The following is a 22,791-nucleotide window of genomic DNA, read 5'->3' on the forward strand; positions in this document are numbered from 1 at the left end:
CGCTCGTCCGTGAAATACGCCGCGCGTTTGGGCGGCTATGGCAGCGATCGGGCCGGTCTGATGCAGCGGCGCGCAGCAGATCGGCGGGGCTTTGTTTGTTGGTGTTGGTCCGCGGTCCAGGTCCGCCATGGCGCTCGGCGCGGCCGCTGGAGGCCGCCATGCGCAGACTCGGAACCGGAGGTGAAGGGCCGTATCCGCAGCCAAAGCTGCGTGAAGCTCCCCGGGTCCCTGCTAGCCCACAGAAGGTAATCGCGTTTTGTTTTTTGCAGGAAACTGGGGAGTGCAACGGCAGCGTTTTTACACCAGCCTGGGGACACAGCCCCATTTTGGGAGAATCCAGCCCAAGGTTTTCTTTCTCTTAGCTCTTTGAGGAGCTGGCACAAGAGACAGCACGGTGGCACAGTGATTAGCACTGCTGCCTCACAGCGGCAGAGATCCGGGTTCAATTCCGACCTCAGGTGACTCCGGTTTCCTCCCGCAGTCTCAAGGTGTGCAGTTTCAGTGGATTGGTCGTGCTAAATTGCCCCCAAGCGTCCGAAAGGTTAGGTGGGGTTACGAGGGTAGGACGGGGGATTGGGCTTAGGTAGGTGGTCTTTCGCAGAATCGTGCAGTCTCAATGGGCCGAAAGGCCTCCTTCTGCACTGTAGGGATTCTATGACATTCTATGCTAAGGGTGATGGGCTGAATGGCAGCCTTCTGCTCTGTAAGTTTCTATCACCACTTCCTTAAATATATATTCTCCCTTTGTAACTCTCTTTACACGGCAGTCTCCTTCTCTGGCTCCTCTCTCTTTGGACCTCTCCCTGAGTTCCCTTCCTTGGTCCCAAGATTCCCCTTGCTATTGCGCCAAAATTGCGTCCCGTGATCTTTGTCTTTGTGCCCCTGGTTCAATCCTTTAACTAAACAAAACTGAAAGTGGAGCATGGGTGTGTGGTGAATGTCACTTAGTAATTCACACTGTATTTACCAATACTATTGTAAGCACAGTAGCGTTATCCGACCACGAGGGGGAGTAGCTCTGGGAATGCTCAAGAGTTTGTACAGCGCTCCACCTTTGGCTCCGCCCACGACTCCTCCCCCTAGACTGCTGTATAAATAACCGTGTCCAGAGCCAGCCTGAGTTCATCGAGAGTTCAACGGGTAACAGGCTGGCTCTGAAGTAAGTAGATTAAAACCACTTCATATCTGAAAGCACGTGTCTTGTGAATTGATGGTTCCATCAGTGTGGCCTGCCCCGCATGTGTCCAGAACTCACGGGGCTCTGGGAAATGAAGTCCCCCATCTTCGCCCGGGACAGCATACGTCCCCATTTTTAACAGGAGGCAAGCAGGCAACTCCAAACCCAACAAGCACAGTTTCAGTTTGTTCCCATGTGAGTCCAGGTGAATTCTGGTTAATGCCCAGCACCTGAATGCAATTAAACACCCAATTAATATACGATTAGCAAAGAATGCCAGGTCGGTGCTGTGTTTAGCTGACACGGCATCTCCACGGCCACAGGTGGCCTTGGATTGCCTGCGTGGGAGAGGCAGAAAAACATTCCCCCCCCTGATTGCAGTGGTTCGATGGGCTCCTCCGCCCCCCACACTGGACTGGCCGAATGCCCCCCCCCCCGGATTGTGCGATCCCATATGATTGGAAGCTCCCTGCAGCAGCTGAGGAGGAGCCTCCAATCATATGGGATCTGTTCCTCTCATGATTTCAGGATAAAAAAGATAAAAGATAAAGATCCTTTGTTGTTACAAGTAGGCTTACATTAACACTGCAATTAAGTTACTGTGAAAAGCCCCTAGTTGCCACACTCTGGCGCCTGTTCGAGTACACGGGGGGGGATTCAGAATTCTCAGCCGGTACGGGAATTGATGCTGGCTCTGCATCACAAAACCAGCTGTCTAGCCCACTGAGCTAAACCAGCCCCGGGAAAGGAGCCTTATTCTTAAAATAAGAACTGTCAGCGTTGGAACTGCGTGGCTTAAAAACATGGAAATAGGAACAGGAGGAGGCCTTTTGACCCTTCAAGCTGATCTTCCATCTCCACGCCACACTCCTGTGGTATCCCCATACCCCTTGGCACCTTCAGAGTCCAGAAATCTATCCATTTCCTTTGGAATGTGTTCAGGGATTTGGCCTCCACGGCTTCTGTGGAAGAGAATCCCACAGGTTCACCATTCCCTCAGTGAAGATAGTTCTCCTCATCTCGCTTCTCAATGGACTGTCCCCCCCCCCCGTCGTGAGACTGTAACCCCCCTCGTTCCAGACCCTCCAGCCAGGGGAGACAACATCCCTGCAATCAGTCTCTCCGGCCCTGTCAGACTTCTATACATCTCAATGAGATTCCCTCTCGTTCTTCTGAATTCCAGTGAATACAGACCCAGTCGACCCAATATCTCCTCATATGACAATCCTGCCATTCCAGGTATCAGCCTGGTGAACCTTCGCTGCGCTCCCTCTATGGCAAGTAGATCCTTTCTTCAGCTGCTGTTGCTACATATGATTGGGTACGAAGGGGCTGTAAACGGTCAATGGTTATTGGATGAGTTGCAAATCACTACAATTTCCATTACCTGCTTGTGCGTGAAGGACTTTGGTTCGATTTCACCCGATTTACACAATAAAAAAATCTTTATTAGTGTCACAAGTCGACTTGCATTAACACTGTAATGGAGTTACTGTGAAAAGCCCCCAGTCGTCACACTCCGGCGCCTGTTCGGGTGCACGGAGGGAGAATTCAGAATGTCCAATTCACTTCACAGCACGTTGGGAGGAAACCGGAGCACCCGGAGGAAACCCACGCAGACACGGGGGGCGCGATTCTCCGCTGCCCACGACGGGTCGGAGAATAGCAGGAGGGCCTTCCCGACCTCCCGCTATTCTCCCCCGCCCCCACGGCCGCCCCACGACACGAATCGCAGCTCGCTGTTTTTTACGGCGAACAGCGATTCTCCCCTAGCCGATGGGCCGAGTTCCCAGGCCTTTATGGCCGTTTTCACGAACGCAAACACACCTGCTCTCACCGTTCGTGAAAACGGCCGCAAAGTGCCGTCCCGGACAACCATGGCACCGATTGGCACGGCCGCACCACGGCCATGCCAAGGGTGGCATGGGCCCGCGATCGGTGCCCACCAATTGCGGGCAGCGGGTCCGATACCCGCGCACTAATTGTTCCTCCGCCGCCCCGCAGGATCAGTCCACGGGGCGGCTGAGGGGCATGACGGGTTTGACGCATATGCGCGATGACGTCATCCGCGCATGCGCGGGTTGGAGCCGTCCAACCCGCGCATGCGCGGGTGACGTCATCGTGCGCGTCAGCCGCCGTGAAGCTTGCCACGCTGCTAGCCTCGCCCGGGGGGGAGAATCAGGTCCCGGGAGGGGGCGCGGAGGCTGCCGTGAAACACGGCCAGTTTCACGGCAGCCTTTACGACTCGCCGCATTTGCGGAGAATCGCGCCCGGGGGGAACGTGCAGACTCCGTACAGACAGTGACCCAAGCCGGGAACCGAACGTTGGTTCCTGGCGCTGTGAGGCCACAGTGCTAACCACTGTGCTACCGTGCCGCCCTCGATACCTGATGTGATGTTGCATATCACTTTACATCTACGCCTATGTGTTCACAATTTGCAAATGGATCAATGATACAGAAGTCAATTTTTTGTCACAAATGAATGATTCAAAATTCCCTCATTAACTTCCAAGCCTTTAAAGATTTATCCCCACTCAGTGTATTGCGGAAAAAAATCCCAATTGTTGAATTGGTTTTCCTGTTTTCAAAGACCTATTAACCTCACAACATCGCTCCGTTCCTGCAATTCTGGCCCCTTGTCCAACTCCGGCGCCTGCTCGGGTACACAGAGGCAGAATTCAGAATGTCCAATTCACCTAACAAGCACGTCTTTCGGGACTTGTGGAAGCAAACCGGAGCAATTCTCTCTCTCTCTCTCTCTCTCGCTCTTCTCCAGGCAGCACGGTAGCATAGTGGTTAGCACTGTTGATTCCCAGGATTCCAGGTTTGATTCCCGGCTTGGGTCACTGTCTGTGTGGAGTCTGCCCGTTCTCCCCGTGTCTCCGTGGGTTTCCTCCGGGTGCTCCAGCTTCCTCTCACAGTACAAAGATGGATATCTATATCAGGAAATAGGGGCAAAGGTCGGGAAGGCCGGGCCTTCATCAGTAACTTCAGCCATATCTGCGGTTAGGTGGATTGGCCATGCTAAATTGGCCGTAGTGTCCAAAAAGGTTAGGTGGGATTACTGGGTTACGGGGGTAAAGGGGATAAGGTGGAGGCGTGGAGCTTAGGTCGGCTGCTATTTCCAAGGGCCGGTGAAGACTCGATGGGCTGAATGGCCTCCTGCACTGTAAATTCTATGATTCTCTCTTCTCTCTCTCTCACTCTGTCTCTCCTCTCTCTGCTTCAGCAACCACCCTACGCAATCGACTTTCTGCATTTGTCTCCCTCTTGACCACTCCCCCCCCCCCCATCAGTAGATTGTCTTTCTCCATATCTGCGGCAGTAGGGGCCTTTTTCTGGCACCCGTCTCCTCTTACTCCACTGCACCGGCCTGTTGAGGAGAAACCCCAGGAAAAATGAGGAAAAATGCTGGAGCACAAAACGGGATCAGATTATTTATTCTGGTTCCTGCTGCTCAGCAAATTGCAGCTGATTCCCCCACATCAACCGCTTTATTAGACACCATCAACTTGTTTTAAAACTCTCTGAAGGTGGGCAACGAGGTGCTTTTAATTTAGATTCTGCTGTAGCTCGAGCGGGGTAAGAAAAATATGTAAATGTCCGTCACAGGCTGCGCTCGCCTTTCGAAAATGAGCTGACTGGTGGTGATTTAAGCTGAGGGGCAAAGGTCGGGAAGGCCGGGCCTTCATCAGTAACTTCAGCCGGGAATTGAACCGGCGCTCCGCGACACACGGACCAGCCGTCCAACCAACTGAGCTAAACTGAACCCCCACCCCCCACAAGTTCGGGCACAAATTCTAAATGGGTGACTTTATTGCCCTTACAGGCAGTTTACAGAAAATCCCCAATCAAGCGTAACGTTTTCAATCGGATAGCGATGAGCTCGTCAGGGTTGACGCGTGCTGGGAGCAGTCTGCGCCTGTGTGAGATCCAAGAATATCTTAGATTTGTTGCGATTTTATTTAACTGCACGGGAACACCGTCACCTGGAAACGACGCACCCGTCCCGACTTGGATATATATCATCATTCCTTCATTGTCAGTGGGTCTAATTTCTGCAACTCCTTCCCCAGAATTGAATAAATCCTGATTGCAGGTGTTCTAATTAATTGTCAGTTTTTGCTCCGCTGGTGCAGGTGAAGAATCAGTTGCTTCCGGAGTGTAATTGTGATGGGCTTTGCCTCCAATCACATAAATCCCACAGCAATTAAACTCAAATCGTGACAGAACTGAGTTGGCAATTGCAAATTGGAATACATTTTAATGGCTTCATTTTTCCTTTAAGACCTCGGTGAACGGCCTTTTTTTGGGTGCAGACCAGTGGGTGCAGTGCCAGTGGGCGCAGTGCCAGTGGGTGCAGTGCCAGTGGGCGCAGTGTCAGTGGGTGCAGTGCCAGTGGGTGCAGACCAGTGGGTGCAGTGGCAGTGGGTGCAGACCAGTGGGTGCAGACCAGTGGGTGCAGTGTCACTGGGTGCAGTGCCAGTGGGTGCAGTGCCAGTGGGCGCAGTGTCAGGGAGTGCAATGGTGCTCTCTGCTTCACTGGGTGTAGAGTGACTGGGCACAATGGCAGTGGGTGCAGTGTCAGTGAGTGCAGGGTCACTGGGTGCAGTGGGAGTGGGCGCAGTGTCAGTGGGTGCAGTGGCAGTGGGCGCAGTGGCAGTGGGCGTAGTTGCAGTGGGCGCAGTGGGTGCAGTGGCAGTGGGCACAGTGTCAGTGGGTGCAGTGCCAGTGGGCGCAGTGTCAGTGGGTGCAGTGGCAGTGGGCGAAGTGGCAGTGGGTGCAGTGGCAGTGGGCGCAGTGGCAGTGGGCGCAGTGGCAGTGGGCGCAGTGCCAGTGGGCGCAGTGCCAGTGGGCGCAGTGCCAGTGGGCGCAGTGGCAGTGGGTGCAGTGTCAGGGAGTGCACTGTTGCTCGCTGCAGTTTTTGGGGTGCTGTATTGATGGGTTCAGTGTAGAGGAGGTTCCTCTCAGTGGATGTTGTGTTTTTGCTGGGGGGGGGGGGGGGGGGGGTCAGTGCCAGCAGGTGCAGTGTCTTTCTGGGCAGGGTTGGTGTGTGTCACCAAATTAGTCCCACAAAAAACCCTTTTCCTAATAATGGAACAAACGGGCATAGCTGGCAGGTACAAAGAGCCCAGCGTGATCCTGTTTGTGAGATGCAAAAACAGTCAGTCTGCACCTTCCTCCCTTCATGGCAATGAGCTGGGAGGCAGGAATCATTGGTGGGGAGTATTATGATTGGGAGGAATGATCAAGGAGGTTGCGACTTGCCACAACGTCATTTGAAGCGACGTGGTGGAAGAAAACCTTCATTTTCTGGTAAATTACACTGTGTTAATTCAGGAAACATTTTTAAACCTGACCTGTGAGAACCGATAGGCCGGGCAGAAACGTAATCTTAATTGAAAATAAAAACCCAGTTTTAAACTCACTCAAACCTTTATCCATTGTACGCATTGACGGGAGTAACGACGCATAATACATGTTCTGTAACGGGCAGGATGAAGATGAGAATTAAGCAGCTTTTGTGAGGACATACACTGCTTTTGGCAGACAGGAGCGGGAGAATTGGATTTCTTTATCAAAGGGACAGTGGGCCAAATGGACTCCTGTATGACTCTATTTTCATTCTATTTTTCTATCATATATTCCGTGTCAGCCAGGGCCCAGTGGACAGCTCTCGCCTGTGAGTGACAATGTTCTGCGTTCAGGCCTCACTGCCGGGCGTGAGCACAGGGATCTAGGCTGACACTCCGGTGCAGTTCTGAGGCAGTGCCACTAGAGGCGCCATCTCTCGGATGAACCATGAAAGCAAGGCCCCCACAGCCTGCTCAGGGGGATGTAGAAGATCCCACGGCACTATTTCAAAACAGAGCCGGGGAGTTTTACAGCGTTGTGGTCAATATTTACCCCCAGTCGGCATCACACACAAATCAAACATACAGCGCGCAATCTAACAGCCGTGGCAAACTGATTAGATCGCAGGCGAGGCCGTAATCGGTAAGCTCTTTGCCTGCACATTTAACCTCACAATTTGCAGGGAGATTGGGTGAAACAGTGCCAGAGGTTTTCCTGTAATCCCAGGGTGGCCCGGTCAATCCCCAGCCACATTTGCATAGCAGAGGGCGTTTCTGCTCCGGATTCTTAGAGCCACGCAAATAGCTCTGGTAAAAACTGTCATGATAGGCAGACATGCACATAATGAGATACAGACAGGCAGCTAATGAACACAGAGAACAAGACATAACCAATCAGCAGGCAGAACACTTGGGGGTGGTTTCCCACTATAAAAGGCACGAGAGGGCAGCAGGGCGGCGCAGTGGGTTAGCCCTGCTGCCTCACGGCGCCGAGGTCCCAGGTTCGATCCCGGCTCTGGGTCACTGTCCATGTGGAGTTTGCACATTCTCCCCGTGTCTGCGTGGGTTTCGCCCCCACAACCCAAAGATGTGTAGGGTAGGTGGATTGGCCATGCTAAATTGCCCCTTAATTGGAAAAAATGAATTGGGTACTCTAAATTTTTTTTTTAAAGAAAGAAAAGAAAAGGCACGAGGCACTCGCACTTCGCCTCTTTCCACTGATAAACATCTGCAGAGTGAGTCAGGGTGTATGTACAGTATCACACCTCCAGCACGTGGCTAAGAGCTAGTCTGGTTCAGTCAGACAGAGTAACCACACTTAGGTTAGCAGAGAGTCAAACTCACAGAGAACTGTGCTAACTGTGCTACTGGTTCAATAAATCAGATTGAACTAACTTCAAAAGTCTGGAGTATCTTTCAGTTAAAGCTGCATCCAGTTGCAGCCTGTGTTATCTCAGTGTGCTTAACACGACAAAAACATCATCGGGAGTCTGAGAGTACCGAGGGCATGGACCTCAGGCACGTTATATTGGTCTTGGAAGGATTTCGATGCAGGTTCACCGAGATGTTACCAGGGCTTCAAAGGTTAGGCTTTGGGGAGAGATGACACAATTTTGATTTGTATGTCGATGGCTCAAGGCCATACAAATGGGATTTTGAAAGGAACTGATAGGGTACATGGAGAGAATCCCTTCTCCAGATAAGAGGATCTGGGATAAGGGACTTTACCTTAAAACCAGAGCAAGACATTCAGGAGGGAAGTTAAACAATTCTCTATGTGCAAAGGGTATTGGAGGGTACAACTCTGGCATGAAGAGAAGTAGATGCTTTCTCAACTAATATTTTCGACCTGGGAGCACTATATTTCTGCTAAAGGTAAAGGTATCGAACAATATGGAGCCAAAGTGGATCAGTTAAGATATCTGTCAGACATTGAACAGCTCGAGGGGCTGAATGGCTTCCTTCTCCTGTATTTAGATGTTGTGTGGGATTCTCTGGTCTCCAATGGCGAAGTCGCATTTGGCGATCGGCCGGAGAATACCCGTTTCTGGTGAAATCGGGGTCAGCGTCGCATTCGCGATGCTCGAGGTGTACCGTATCGACAGCCTCAGGGCGTTGCCTGAGGCCCCCCCCCCGATGCTCCGTCCCCGACCGGCCGAGTTCCCGACGGCGTGGGTCTCTCATGGTCTCACCCGTCGGGAACTCGGCGTGACGGCTGCGGACTGAGTCCAGGGCCGCCACAGTCGGGGGGGGGAGGGCCGATCCGCGGGCAGGCGGGACTTTGGCAGGGGCTGGGGGCATTGTGGGGGGGGGGGGGGGGCGGGCCGAGGCTCGCGAGCCGGCCAAAGGGGGGCACTATTTTGCAGGTCGGGTCCGCACATGGTCGGCGCCATGTTGCACAGCGCCGATGCTGTAGGCCACCGCCGTGCGCATGCGCGGCCACGGACCTGGCAATTCTCCGGCCGTATTGGCAGCTAAAGTCGGGTGCTCTACGCTGCCTTGCTGCTGGCCTCCAGCCAAACGGAGGATCGGTGGCCATTTCGCGCTGAATGTTCGGAGCCGAATGTTCGAATGATCACAATCGGAGAATCCAGCCCGTTGTCTCTGCAGACTGCTCAGGTTCCCGAAGGAAATGGGTTTAGATGCCAAGTGGGAGGGCTTCTGTGGTACACCCCGGCCAGTTGGCACTCCCCAGCCAGTTGGCACTCCCCGGTCAGTTGGCACTCCCCGGCCAGTTGGCACTCCCCGGCCAGTTGGCACTTCCTGGCCAGTTCGCACTCCCTGGCCAGTTGGCACTCCCCAGTCAGTTGGCACTCCCTGGCCAGTTGGCACTCCCCGGTCAGTTGGCACTCCCCGGTCAGTTGGCACTCCTCGGTCAGTTGGCACTCCCCGGCCAGTTGGCACTCCCCGGCCAGTTGGCACTCCCCGGCCAGTTGGCACTCCCTGGCCAGTTGGCACTTGGGAGCATTGATCATGAGGGAAGGGCAGGGGTGTCACTGGTGTGGAGAGGTTGCTGGGGTGAAGGGAGCTATACTGAACAACTGGTTATGTTGTGCCAGCACTGAATACAGCAAAGCTCTCCCCTGCTCTCCGTTCATTAGGACCGTTTTAAGCTTAGTTTTTTTTAAGTGTACCTGAGTGGGCAAACCAGCCTCGGTTTAGCCAATAAAGGTGGCACCTCCAACACAGCAGCCCTGCCTCGGTGCTGCCACTGGAGCGAGCCTGTCTGACCCGAGGGCTGGGGAGCTTCTCACTAAAGCCAGGATCGATACCGCTTGAGTTGTTTCCCGGCACCTTGGTGGTGACAGCAAATTAATGCGCCGATTGTGTCCCTTCTCATTTACGCAGAGAGGCCTTTGCTTTAAAATTCCAGCAAATGAGATCCCTTAAAATGTTTCGTGAGTGTGTGTGTGTGTGAAGCCCAGAGCTCCCACAGCGAGTTAGAACACAGTCCAGTCTTGTCCACTCCCCCAGCCAGTCAGGGGTGAGCATCTCCCAAGATGCTTCAGCGTGTGCAGTACAAACCTCACACCCCATCTCCAGCTGTAAACCCTCATCACAGCACAGCTAGAGATGGCCAACGCTTCCCCATCATTGCATCCAGCAGGTCATTGAATGTCTGACCCCTGTTACTCAGCCTTGCTGGTTTACTCTAAGCCTTTGTATGAACAGAAAAGGGGAATGAATTGAAGATGACTTGTGATGGCCAGCACAGGAAAAGGCCATGATCGCACCTCACCTTATCAATAACCCAACTTACGGACCCAACCAGCCCAGGCTATTTCCATCTCTGTCCAGTCCAGCTTCAAGATCATTCCCCTTTCCTTGTATCAGTAATTAGGAACCAAAAGAGGCCATTCAGCCCTGTATGAGCCTGTTCCACAGTTAATTCGATTCATGGCTGACCTGTTTCTTAATTCCACCCTCCACCTTGGATCCATCCTTTTTTCAAATGCTTCAGTGAGTCTGCGCTTGCCCAGCAGGGTGACCATCCTGGGAGGCCCTCATATGGAGGTTACCAACCCGGGGGTTGGGGGGGGGGGGGGGGGTCCATGGAGGTTTCCCGGAGTAAGGTGAAGGGTCCACGAAATAATGTGAAAGTGCTGACAGAGCGTATGAGAACAGAAAGAGGCCATTCAGCCCTTCGTACCTGTTCCGCCATTCAATCAGATCACGGCTGAATTAAAGCACAGTGCGGGATGGGCTGTGCTGGGATGTGCAGTCCTGGAGGATAATTGCTGGGTTGATCCACTGGCCTGTGTAGGATTCACTGTCCCTAACCTGGCTAACGAGCGGGTGCTAATGTTCTTCTTAAAGCCAGCTCCATAAGCAATCAAATAAAACTGCAGAACGAACAAGATGGACTGGACATTATGTCCAGGTGGCTGAAAAGTGGCCACCCCATCTGGACCTGTTCTCTAAACTTTCAAATGGTCAGCGCCCCAGGAGAGGACAAAGAAAGCATTTCAAATACAGTCTAAGACTATCCTTGAAACGCAGCATCATTGATATCAATGGCTGGGAGGAGTTTGTTACCAATCGTTCAGAGTGGCCACAACTTGTCCATCGGGCTGCATTACACTTGGTGTCCTGACATCACAGCGATGCGGCAGAGAAGGAAAGACCTTTGCGACCCACGCCAGCCGACCTTTGCGACCCGCGCCGGCCAGCCTTTGCGGCCCACGCCAGCCGACCTTTGCGACCCACGCCGGCCAGCCTTTGCTACCCACGCCGGCAGACCTTCACGGCCCACGCCGGCTGGCCTTTGCGACCCACGCGGCCCACGTCGGCTGGCCTTTGCGACCCACGCGGCCCACGCCGGCTGGCCTTTGCGACCCACGCGGCCCACGTCGGCTGGCCTTTGCGACCCATGCGGCCCACGCCGGCTGGCCTTTGCGACCCACGCCGGTTGACCTTTGCGACCCACGCCGGTTGACCTTTGGGACCCACGCCGGGCAACCTTTGCGACCCACGCCGGCCAGCCTTTGCGACCCACGCCGGGCAACCTTTGCGACCCACGCCAGCCAGCCTTTGCGACCCACGCTGGGAAACCTTTGCGACCCACGCCGGCCAACCTTCACGGCCCACGCCGGCCATCCTTCACGGCCCACGCCAGCCAGCCTTTGCGACCCACGGCGGTTGACCTTCGCGGTCCACGGCAGCCGGCCTTTGTGATCCACGCCAGCCGGCCTTTGCGACCCACGCCAGCCAGCCTTTGCGACCCACGCCAGCCGGCCTTTGTGATCCACGCCAGCCGGCTTTTGCGACCCACACCAGCCGGCCTTTGCGATCCACGCCGGCCAGCCTTCACGGCCTACGCCAGCTGACCTGCACGACCCACCATTTTCTCTTACCTTGTTTGCTGCTGACAAAAATGGGGGAAATGATTTTGGGTCCTTTTGGCCCTCGTACACGCTCCTCCAATGGAACCTATTGGATGAAGGTGAAGCCTTCCTGTGTCGGAAAGTATGGAGTCTCCATCTGTCCAAAGTTCTGCATTTTTTTCCTGTAAGATTTTATCAAATAAAACCCACACGAACTTGTAAAAAAATATAAAATGAATAAAATAAATGAAAAAATAAAATGAATAAAACCCTCCCAAACTTGGAAAACAAAAAGCTGCGACCGTTTAAAAAAAAAGGGGCCGCACTGTGCATGCGTGCCCAATCTGCGCCGATAATCTGTTGTGCATGCGCAGTGCAGCCCCTTTTTGTTTACATGTTTGCGGCCATTTTGAAGGCTGCTTGCAGCCGGCGTTATTAACAGCCGGCTGTTGCGCGCAGATTTGCGCGATCGGGAGCGCCGTGACAGACAGCTCCGCGACCCTCCCGACACCTGCCCGCGACCCACCCGCGGGCCGTGCCCCCCGTGCGGGACCCGCCCCCGAGTTTGACAATGCCTGCTTTAGGGAAGGATATTCTTGTCGTCCTTACCTGGTCTGGCCTACATGTGACTCCAGACCCACAGCAATGTGGTTGACTCCCAAATGCACTCTGAAATGAAGTGCAGTTAGGGAGGGGCAATATACACTGGCCCAGCCAGCGATGCTCACGGCCTATGGACTATTAATGAATTTGGAAAAAGTTCCGATGGGGAGCGTGTGTCGGTTTGGGTTGCGCGGGTGGTGGTTGAAAGGTCATGGTGGTCTTAGGGGTTGCCGCGTCAGGAAGCTGGAACACTCTCCTCTTCCCGCCTTGTGAGGTTCAGCAGGCCAAGGAAAGGTTAGCCTTCCAACCAGCGGGAAGGTCCAAGTCACAGAGAATAAGCCGCATCAAAGGTACCCTCCACTCCCCCAGTAATAGGTCGCCTTCAGCATTTCTACGGTCACTACGTGCTGTGGCATTGCCAATATTTTGGTGAAGACTTTTCCTCTCGGACGTGTGTTCGACTTGACCATATGAACAGTGCCCGCGGATTTCCCGACGGCGTGGGGGCGCCCCAATGGGAAACCCCATTGGCCGGTTGCCGTGACGAAGGAGCCCGCTGCTGGCAGGGGCACGCCACACTGGAACGAGGGTGAGGCGGGACAGAAAATCCCGCCCAGTGTGTTTATAGCTTGAGAAGTAACAGATCATATAGAACATACAGTGCAGAAGGAGGCCATTCAGCCCATCGGGTATGCACCGACCCATTTAAACCCTCACTTCCACCCTATCCCCATAACCCAGTAACCCCACCTAACCTTTTTGGACACTAAGGGCAATTTAGCATGGCCAATCCACCTAACCTGCACATCTTTGGACTGTGGGAGGAAACCGGAGCACCCGGAGGAAACCCACGCACACACGGGGAGAACGTGCAGACTCCCCACAGACGGTGACCCAGCGGGGAATCGAACCTGGGACCCTGGAGCTGTGAAGCCATGTGTGCTATCGTGCTGCCCAAATCATCACAAATATATTCCAAAACACTCTGCAACCAAAATCATTTATTCAGTGAAAGAATCCGCCCTCCCCCCCTCCACCCTCCCCAAAATGTATCCTATCCCTTCCCCAACCATCCACACCCCTAACGTTAGTTAGTAATATTCACATGTCACTCGCCTGCACTAAACCTCTAGCCTGGTTATGAGAAACATTTGATTTATCACTGTAACAACTCTGGGGAATGGTACAAGCTACCTGGCTCCAATCCCCCCTGCGATCAATTCCAAGATGATTTCTCCGCCTGCAGTCCTGTATTATCACCTCTGAGGTCATGCTGCAATTGTCCTTGGTGATTTGGGTGCAGCAGGTCGCCCGAAGGTTGGTGCTGTCCACTCCCAAGATTTCTTAATACACGGCCAAAGACAAAATGCAACCCTGGAAGCAATTCTTAAATGAGTTTTCGCACGCCAGACATTTGCTGCTGTCAGTTTAGATGAAGAGTGTTTGAATGGCTTGTTCTTATATTTACTTCAGACGAGCAGAGATTCTACGCTGGATCCTGCAATCCCCCCCCCCCCCCCCCCACCACCACCCTCAGTCTGGTGCTTGTCACAAACTATTGGACTTGTCTAAAATTAGAAACGCTTGTTTCTGCTTCTGTGCGAGGGTTCAGTGAAGATCAGCTCTTGTCACTGCGCTGTGCGGTGATAAACCATATGCTGCCTGCTCCTCTCCTCCCTGGAGTCCCTACATCACTTGCCCACCTCACCACAGCGCGCGGAGGGCACATTAATGACTCTGTGAGTTCACAACTCTAGTTTTCAAACATCGTTAATCTTTAACTCACCACGTTACCTCACTTAAAACATTCCCTCACTGAACACAGTAGAACGTAGGCGGCCAGCCTGTTACTTTTATTGTTGGGAGTCTTGCTGTGGAGGGAGATTGTTTTTAAGTCGGATGCACTCGAACTGATGCACAGTTTGTTAGGAATTTCCTCGTGGAGGAGGAAAGAATCACAAGTCCCAGAGTTAACCTGTTAGCCTTGTCTAGTTTCTTGTTTGGATGGAGGACAAGTTGCGGATAGTCTTCAATCCTAATTATGCGCACGGAAAGATACCACATTCATCCGCGCTGTTCCTACCTCTAGACTCGACTATTCCAGCACACTCCTGGCTGGTCTCCCACATTCTACCCTCTGTGAACTTGTGGCCTTCCAAACTCTGCTGCCTGTGGCCGCACTCACGCCAAGCCCCGTTCGCCCATCATCCCTGTGCTCACTGACCTAGATTCATTCCTGGTTAAGCAACACCTATTCACCCTTATTTGCAAATTCCTTCATGGCCTCATCCTTTCCTCCCTCTGTGAACTACTCCAGCCTTCAGATCTGTGCTCCTACAATTCTGGTCCCTTATAGAACATAGAACAGTACAGCACAGAACAGGCCCTTCGGCCCTCAATGTTGCGCCGAGCCATGATCACCCTACTCAAACCCACATATCCACCCTATACCCGTAACCCAACAACCCCCCCCCCTTAACCTTACATTTATTAGGAAACTACGGGCAATTTAGCATGGCCAATCCACCTAACCCGCACATCTTTGGACTGTGGGAGGAAACCGGAGCACCCGGAGGAAACCCACGCACACAGGGGGAGGACGTGCAGACTCCACACAGACAGTGACCCAGCCGGGAATCGAACCTGGGACCCTGGAGCTGTGAAGCATTTATGCTAACCACCATACTACCCTGCTGTGTATCCCTGAGATTAATCATATTGTCGTTGGTGGCCATGCCATCAACAATATGATCAAAAGGTCTCCAGTTCTCTTCCTAACTCTCCCTGTGTCTCTACCTCTCTCTCCCTGTGTCTCTACCTCTCTCTCCACCCATACGATTACCTTTAAAACCTACCTATTTGACCAACCTTTTGCTCACCTGTCCTAAGATCTCTTTATGGGGCTAAACATCAAATTTTGATTTATGCTGCTGTTGTAAAGCGCCCTGTGATGTTTTACTATAGTTAAAGGGCTCTGTATAAATGCAAGTTGTTGTTGTGTTGAGTTAGCAGAGCTCAGCTGGGGCAGCACTGGGATGGCGCGTCAACGTGAGCGGATCTGTGCCCCCGGGTTAGGGAGAGGAAGAATCAACTGGAGTTTCCCATTCCTGAACACTATCCAGTGTTAGCCCGATCCGGAATGAGAGTCGCTCAAAAGTGAATCACTGCATTGGCATTGCAGAAAACAAGGCTGGGTTCACACTTGGTGCCATCAGATGTGAAACAGGGCTCCCCGGGTCTGGTGCTTGGAGGCCTTTGCGGAAGGAGTAGGTAAGTGAGGAATGAAACCAGAGCAAAAGCCTTGCGGGGACTCGAGGAATCAGGACGATAAACTCCTGAGTGAAGGAAACTCTCGTAATGTGGCCTTGGGAGAATAGAAGAATAGAGCCCAAGGACTGGCCAATCTCATGGGTTGAACCATTAACCTATTGTCATGGGAGTGTCTCTTTAAGAAATGTTTTTGTCTTCAGTGATGTCATTCTGTGGGTGGAGCTGGGCTGTGGCTCTGGGTTTTTACTTTTGCTTTGAGTTTGAACTGGTTTGTGCAGCAAAGGTTAAAATAAGTTTTTTTTCCCTCCAACTGCATTTTAAAAGCTGCTTCCAGGCTGCTTGATAACTATTTTCTGGAAGAAATTCAAACCTGCCGTTTTGGAAAGGAAACAAGAGCATCCAAACCAGGTCTGAGTGCTGTGTGCTAGACCACACCTTTGAAAAGGGGTTTCTGGTTTATGGGATCTTGTCATTAAATTGGAACAGCTTAAGGGGGAATTCATTAAGGGTTATACATAGAGTACTGTAGCTGTGTGGGGTATTTATGTTGGCAGTTGATAAAAATGCTTATTCTGTGTGTTTATAAAAATGTTAACTAAATTCGTAGACTAAACTTTGTTTTTGATTAAAAGTGCTTAAGGAAGGGTAGCAGGGTGGCACAGTGGGTTAGCCCTGCAGCCTCACGGCGCCGAGGTCCCAGGTTCAATCCCGGCTCTGGGTCACTGTCCGTGTGGAGTTTGCACATTCTCCCCGGGTTTCGCCCCCACAACCCAAAGATGTGCAGGGGAGGTGGATTGGCCACGCTAAATTGCCCCTTAATTGGAAAAAATTAATTGGGTACTCTAAATTTATATTTTTTAAAAGTGCTTAAGGCGTCTATTGAATAACATCTGAAAGGCAGGCCCTTGTGCTCAGCGTCACCAAAATAAATAAACAATTGTAGGTCAGGTGAACTCCATGAGTTTTCTAAACCCTGGCCCATAACACTACAGAATAGACTTCAACTTTCAGGGTGTGAGCAGGCTCGGTGAAGCATTGGAAAGGAGAATGAGACCAAGGCGGGTGGATATGGATCAAATGCAGACCAGTCATGGTCCAATTAAATGGCGGGATAGGCTCGCGAGGCTGAATGGCCTACTCTTGTTCCTATGTCCCGATTCCTGATTCAGGGAATGAGCTTGGAGCGGGACTGGAAGCAGACGGAAAACAGCCCAAGCTGGATCTTTTGGGTTGAGTTGGAGATGGGCTGATTGTGACCTTTCCGTGTCCCAGTTAGAACATAGAACATAGAACAGTACAGCACAGAACAGGCCCTTCGGCCCTCAATGTTGTGCCGAGCCATGATCACCCTACTCAAACCCACGTATCCACCCTATACCCGTAACCCAACAACCCCCCCCTTAACCTTACTTTTATTAGGACACTACGGGCAATTTAGCATGGCCAATCCACCTAACCCGCACATCTTTGGACTGTGGGAGGAAACCGGAGCACCCGGAGGAAACCCACGCACACAGTGGGAGGACATGCAGACTCCACACAGACAGTGACCCAGCCGGGAATCGAACCTGGGACCCTGGAGCTGTGAAGCATTTATGCTAACCACCATGCTACCCTGCTGCCCTCACCTCATCTCGCTTTTGGTTCACCCTCCTCTCTGTTTACCCAAACGTTTCGAACAGACCAATGGGCGCCTCAGGCAGTCAACAACTTGTTGGCTGCTATAATTGAAGTGTTGGCCACTGTGGATTCGTGAAGCAGACATATGCCACCAACACTGAAGATGGTTCAACGCTATTTTATTAACTCTTATAAAATGCTAGACATACTATAACTGCGGGTATAAACGATGCTAGTTTAACTAGAGACCTGTGCCTGGCCGAACCAGTTGAATCTCTCAGCCCGTGGTGAGAGTCTGTGCTGTACTTGATGAGCTCTTGTGCTTCTGAGAGGCAGCACCCAGAATGAGCGGGAAAAGTGATGCCCTCTGCCTTTATAGTGCGTGTGTTCTAACTGGTGATTGGCTGCGGTGTTTGTGCATGTTGATTGGTGAGCTAGGATTACCCCTAGCTCTGGATCTGTAATGACTTAATCACCTGCTAATGCTCGCATTCTAAGCATTGTCTGGCATCTTTGACCGTGTCTTTATGGATGTTTCTGGAACATAACCTCTTCATTCACCTGAGGAAGGAGCTGTGCCCCGAGAGCTAGTGTTTGAAACAAACATGTTGGACTGTAACCTGGTGTTGAAAGACTTCTTACAATAAAAGAGGGAGAGAAAGAGGTGCAGAGCAAAGACCACAGACAAAATAAGAATTCTAGCTTCACGGAATCAGGAGTTCAATGGTGTTTCTCCTTCAGGGAGATTGGCAAACTGAAGATGATGGGCTGTAATCCACTTTTCCAGTCGGGCTGATTTCCATGGTGGGATTGCAGTTGGCACTGGTACTGAAGCTCAAGATATTCCAGTGGAATATGGTTGCTGGACGATGGCGGATTCTCTGCTTTAGCTTCACAAGGCAATATTACAGGTTCTAGCAGCTTTGGAGAGGGGGGAGGCCACCAGGGTGGTCATGTGACGTAACTCCCACACCTTCCCCTTGGTTGGGACAAAGGGGCACATTCCTGGTCTGGATTCTTGAGACGGATAATGTTTCCCTAAATGTCTATCAATGGTCTATCAATGGAGGCAGTGGGGCCTCACGGTAGCATGGTGGTTAGCATCAATGCTTCACAGCTCCAGTGGTCCCATGTTCGATTCCCGGCTGGGTCACTGTCTGTGTGGAGTCTGCACGTCCTCCCCGTGTGTGTGTGGGTTTCCTCCGGGTGCTCCGGTTTCCTCCCACAGTCCAAAGATGTGCGGGTTAGGTGGATTGGCCAGGCTAAATTGCCCTTAGTGTCCAAAAAATAAGGTTAATGGGGGTTGTTGGGTTACTGGTATAGGGTGGATACGTGGGCTTGAGTAGGGTGATCATTGCTCGGCACAACATCGAGGGCCGAAGGGCCTGTTCTGTGCTGGGGGCGGGGGGCACATTAGCACATCTTTAGAGATAACGAGGTTGCTGTGGTTTTCTGAAGGCAAGAAATATATTTTGTGTGAGTCGTAGCTGGGTCATGGCTTCAGTCAATGTACAGCCTTTGTCCAGATTTTGAAAATAATTTTATGCGGTAGCCAGGATGATACAGGTATGTATATTTTCTTTCATGTCTCCTTGGCGTGGCAGAGGCCTCCAAACGGAAGTCAACGCAGAATCCTGCGAGTTCCTCCAAGGCAGTGTGTGTGATTATTATATCCAGCATAGGCCAAGGTAATCAAGTACTCCACAGGACCCAATGATTCCTGTGGTTTGGGGTAAGCAGAACATTGTTTGGAACACAGCAGGCGAGAGGTGATTAATGGCAATGTGAGGATGGAATCGAGGAACATTCATATGGCATCTTCCCCTCAGGAGGTGCAATACGTGAACTCCATGTGAGGATAATGATGAGTGGCTGGTGGAGTGGACTCGAGGGGCTGAAGGCGCTTCATTTCATTCCGACAAATCCCACATGGTCAGGTTCTCCCCCTTACAACCGTATGCCAACGTACAACAACAACTTGCATTTATGTAGCGCTTTTACTGTCGTAAAAGTTCCCGGGGGACTTGATAAGGAGTGTTTTCAAACAAAATTCACTAGCGAGAGATTATGACAGAAGGCCAGAAAGGCGCTCAAACGGTTAGGTTGCAACGTGCGTCTTAAAAGGAGGAGACGAGGGTGGAAGTGATTTGGGGAGGTTACTCCAGAGCTTGGGGCATGGGCAGCCGATGGCGCAGTCATCAATAGCGAAGTGCTGTAAATCGGGGATGTGAGAGGCCAAAATGAGAGGAGTGCGGAGACCTCGGAGGGTTGTGGAGCTGGTGGAGGTTACAGAGATAGGGAGTGGGGGGGTCGAGGCCATGGAACGATTCGAAAGCTAGGGTGAGAATTGTAAAGTGTACGTTGTGTCGGATGAAGAGCCAGTGTTCGGTCAGCCACAATAGGAATTCACAATGGGAGACTCTGAGAGCGGCAGCTGAACAATTGGATTTATTAGGTGAACCACCTTCAGGGAAAGGGTGCCTGAGATTTAGTTTCTCCATTATTAAGGCAGCCATAAAAAGTGAGTTCTATCAGAGGTCAGAGTGAAGGGACTGCTTTATGTGGTCCCTGTGGAAAGGGTTAGTGTAAATCACTGGTATGGCTCCCTCCCAGGGATGTGCGGCTGATAGATACATCTGGAGACAGCAAATAAAGTGCTTGTCCCCTGTGGGTGCCTCGACTACGGCTTATTCACTCTGAGCATTTCATATTTCACAACACCTGATGGATATTCCTATCAAGCTGTTTATTTCCAACCTGCATCATTTCCTTACTCTCCCTTTCGTTTTGCATCTCCTTATTCGTGAGCGGGGTGGATAGGAGGGGGGGCGGGGGGGAATGGGGGGGGGGGTTGGTTGGTGTGGTTTCTGTGCCTTCACCTCCCACAGTGAAACTTTGCTGAAACGCCCCTTGAGAATCTTGGCTGGGGATGTGCCCAGGCGGCACGGTAGCACAGTGGTTAGCCCTGTTGCTTCATAGCTCCAGGGTCCCAGGTTCGATTCCTGGCTTGGGTCACTGTCTGTGCGGAGGAGTCTGCACGTTCTCCCCCGTGTCTGCGCGGGTTTCCTCCGGGGGCTCCTGTTTCCTCCCACAAGTCCCAGAAGGTGTGCTTGTTAGGCGAATTGGACATTCTGAATTCTCCCTCTGTGTACCCGAACAGGCGCCGGAATGTGGCCACTAGGGGGCTTTTCACAGTAACTTCATTGCAGTGTTAATGTAAGCCGACTTGTGACACTAAAGATTAAATGCAAAGATTAGAGAGAAGGGGACAGATCTCTTGAAGGGAAGCGTTGAGCCTGTGCTCTGAACCTGTGTCTGACTGTCCAACAAAGATTGCGAGCTGTCCACGTCTGGAGTTGTTAAGCCGAACCTTCCATCTTCCCAATGCGAGGATGGCTCCAGGGACGATGGACCTCAGTTCCGTGGATAGAGTGGAGAGGCTGTTCTTGTTCGAGAAGAGCAGCTTGAGAGGGGATTTGATACGAGGTGTTCAAAAGCATTAGGGGCCTCGACAGAGTGGATGGAGAGAAAGCCATTGGAAGGATTGAGAACCAGAGGACGCTGATTTAAGGTGATTGGTTAAAGAGCCAAAGGTGACAAGAGGGAAATCTTTTTAATTCAGTGAGTGGTTAGGATCTGGAATGCACTGTCTGAGAGTGTGGTGGAGGCAGAGTCAATTGTGGCTTTCAAAAGGGAATTCGATAATCATCTGAACAGAAATCAAATGCAGTGTTAAAGGGGGAAGGCAGGTCAGCGGCTATAGCTGAGTTGTTCTTGCAAAGAGCCAACCTGGAGTTGATGAGGTGCATGGGCCCCTTCTGGGCTGTAACCATAGTTCTCAACAACAACTTGCATTAATGCCTGAGTGGGAGGCCCAGGGGTCACATCTTCCCTGTGGGGAAGCGGCTGGCCAATGTTCAGCACCTCCAGGGGGCACAGGACTGAGATCAGGGTCTCAGCAGGTAGTGAATTGTGGACAAGGCCCTGAATCCTGCGGCAAGATCCATCCTTTTGCGCAGGGTAGCACAGTGGTTAGCACAGTTGCTTCACAGCTCCAGGGTCCCGGGTTCGACTTCCGCCTTGGGTCACTGTCTGTGTGGAGTCTGCACGTTCTCCCCGTGTCTGCGTGGGTTTCCTCCGGGTGCTCCGGTTTCCTCCCACAAGTCCCGAAAGACGGGCTGTTAGGTAATTTGGACATTCTGAATTCTCCCTCCGTGTACCCGAACGGGCGCCGGAATGTGGCGACTAGGAGATTTTCACAGTAACTTCATTGCAGTGTTAATGTAACAATTGCGACAATAAAAATTATTATCCGGCTCTGGGTCCGTGTGGAGTTTGCACATTCTCCCCGTGTCTGCGTGGGTTTCACCCCCACAATCCAAAGATGTGCAGGGTAGGTGGATTGGCCGCACTAAATTGCCCCTTAATTGGAAAAAATGAATTGGGCACTCTAAATTTTTTTAAATTAAAAATACAATAAAGATTATTATTATTAATTGAAAATCTGGCACTTCCAGTCTGCCGCTTGACTCTCTTGTCATGTGGTCATTCTGTGACAGAGCGTTTCCAATATGCACACTTTAATGGAAAGCAACAACAAGTCGCATTTATAAAGTGCCTTTGACGTCGAGAAATATCCTATAGAACGTGACAGGAGTGATTATCAAACCCGGTCTGACCCAGTGCCCACTTTGCAGCAGTCAGCACTGGGGAACAAAACCTTGCTCTAATTTTATTTGGTGCGCTCTGCCGGACCCTGGTTTTGCGTGGCTTGTTTGTCGCACTGCGCCGTGGCTGTTCACTGACACAGCTTCGCTGATTCGCCGGTGGTGACCCCCTCACCCCTTCTCCAACCCCACCCAGGACCTCCTGCCTCGAATAAGGTCTGGGGACAGAAAATGAGGCCAAACTCTGGTCCCTCTCTCTCTCTCTCCAGGCTCAGTGTAGAATGCAGTGCTGTACCCAAAGCACACAAAATTGGTTATCCTCTTGTTAGCTGCAGAACGCGCGCTGTGTAACTTGCGTCAGATGTGTTATGGATCGGTTTGAGCAAAGTGCCTGTGGGATGGCATTAACCTGTGATTGCAATAGATTGGAGCCTCTGTACTCTGTCTCGATCCAGCATCTTTCTCACTTATCGTTTTTGTGGGCAAGATATTTCTATGATTGATGAATGTAATATATTTTGTGGCATTCTTTATCTCCTTTAACCTATAATCTGAAAGTGGGTGGGATAGGAAGGGCTGGATCATTAATGATGGACCAGAAATCCAACTAATGGGTTGTAAAGGATACAGGAAGGGTGGCGGAGAGGAGGGTCTGTGGCTGAATTTGTTTTACGGTGGGTTTTTTTAATGTCGCGGTGAGCGGCTTGCTGCAGAGGACAATTAAGCATCAGCTACTTTGCTGTGGCCAAATGTAGGCACTCGCAACACCATAGA

General features: G+C 51.8%; 1 protein-coding gene across 5 annotated transcripts in view; it reads left to right on the top strand.

Moving 5' to 3' along the window:
• Positions 1-22,791, top strand: part of dph1 (diphthamide biosynthesis 1) — a 737,117-nt gene that overhangs the window by 439,227 nt on the left and 275,099 nt on the right. The gene's annotated exons all lie outside the window — the stretch shown is intronic.

This window comes from Scyliorhinus canicula, chromosome 12, assembly GCF_902713615.1.
Source record: "Scyliorhinus canicula chromosome 12, sScyCan1.1, whole genome shotgun sequence".
In the NCBI taxonomy this organism is placed as follows: Eukaryota; Metazoa; Chordata; class Chondrichthyes; order Carcharhiniformes; family Scyliorhinidae; genus Scyliorhinus; species Scyliorhinus canicula.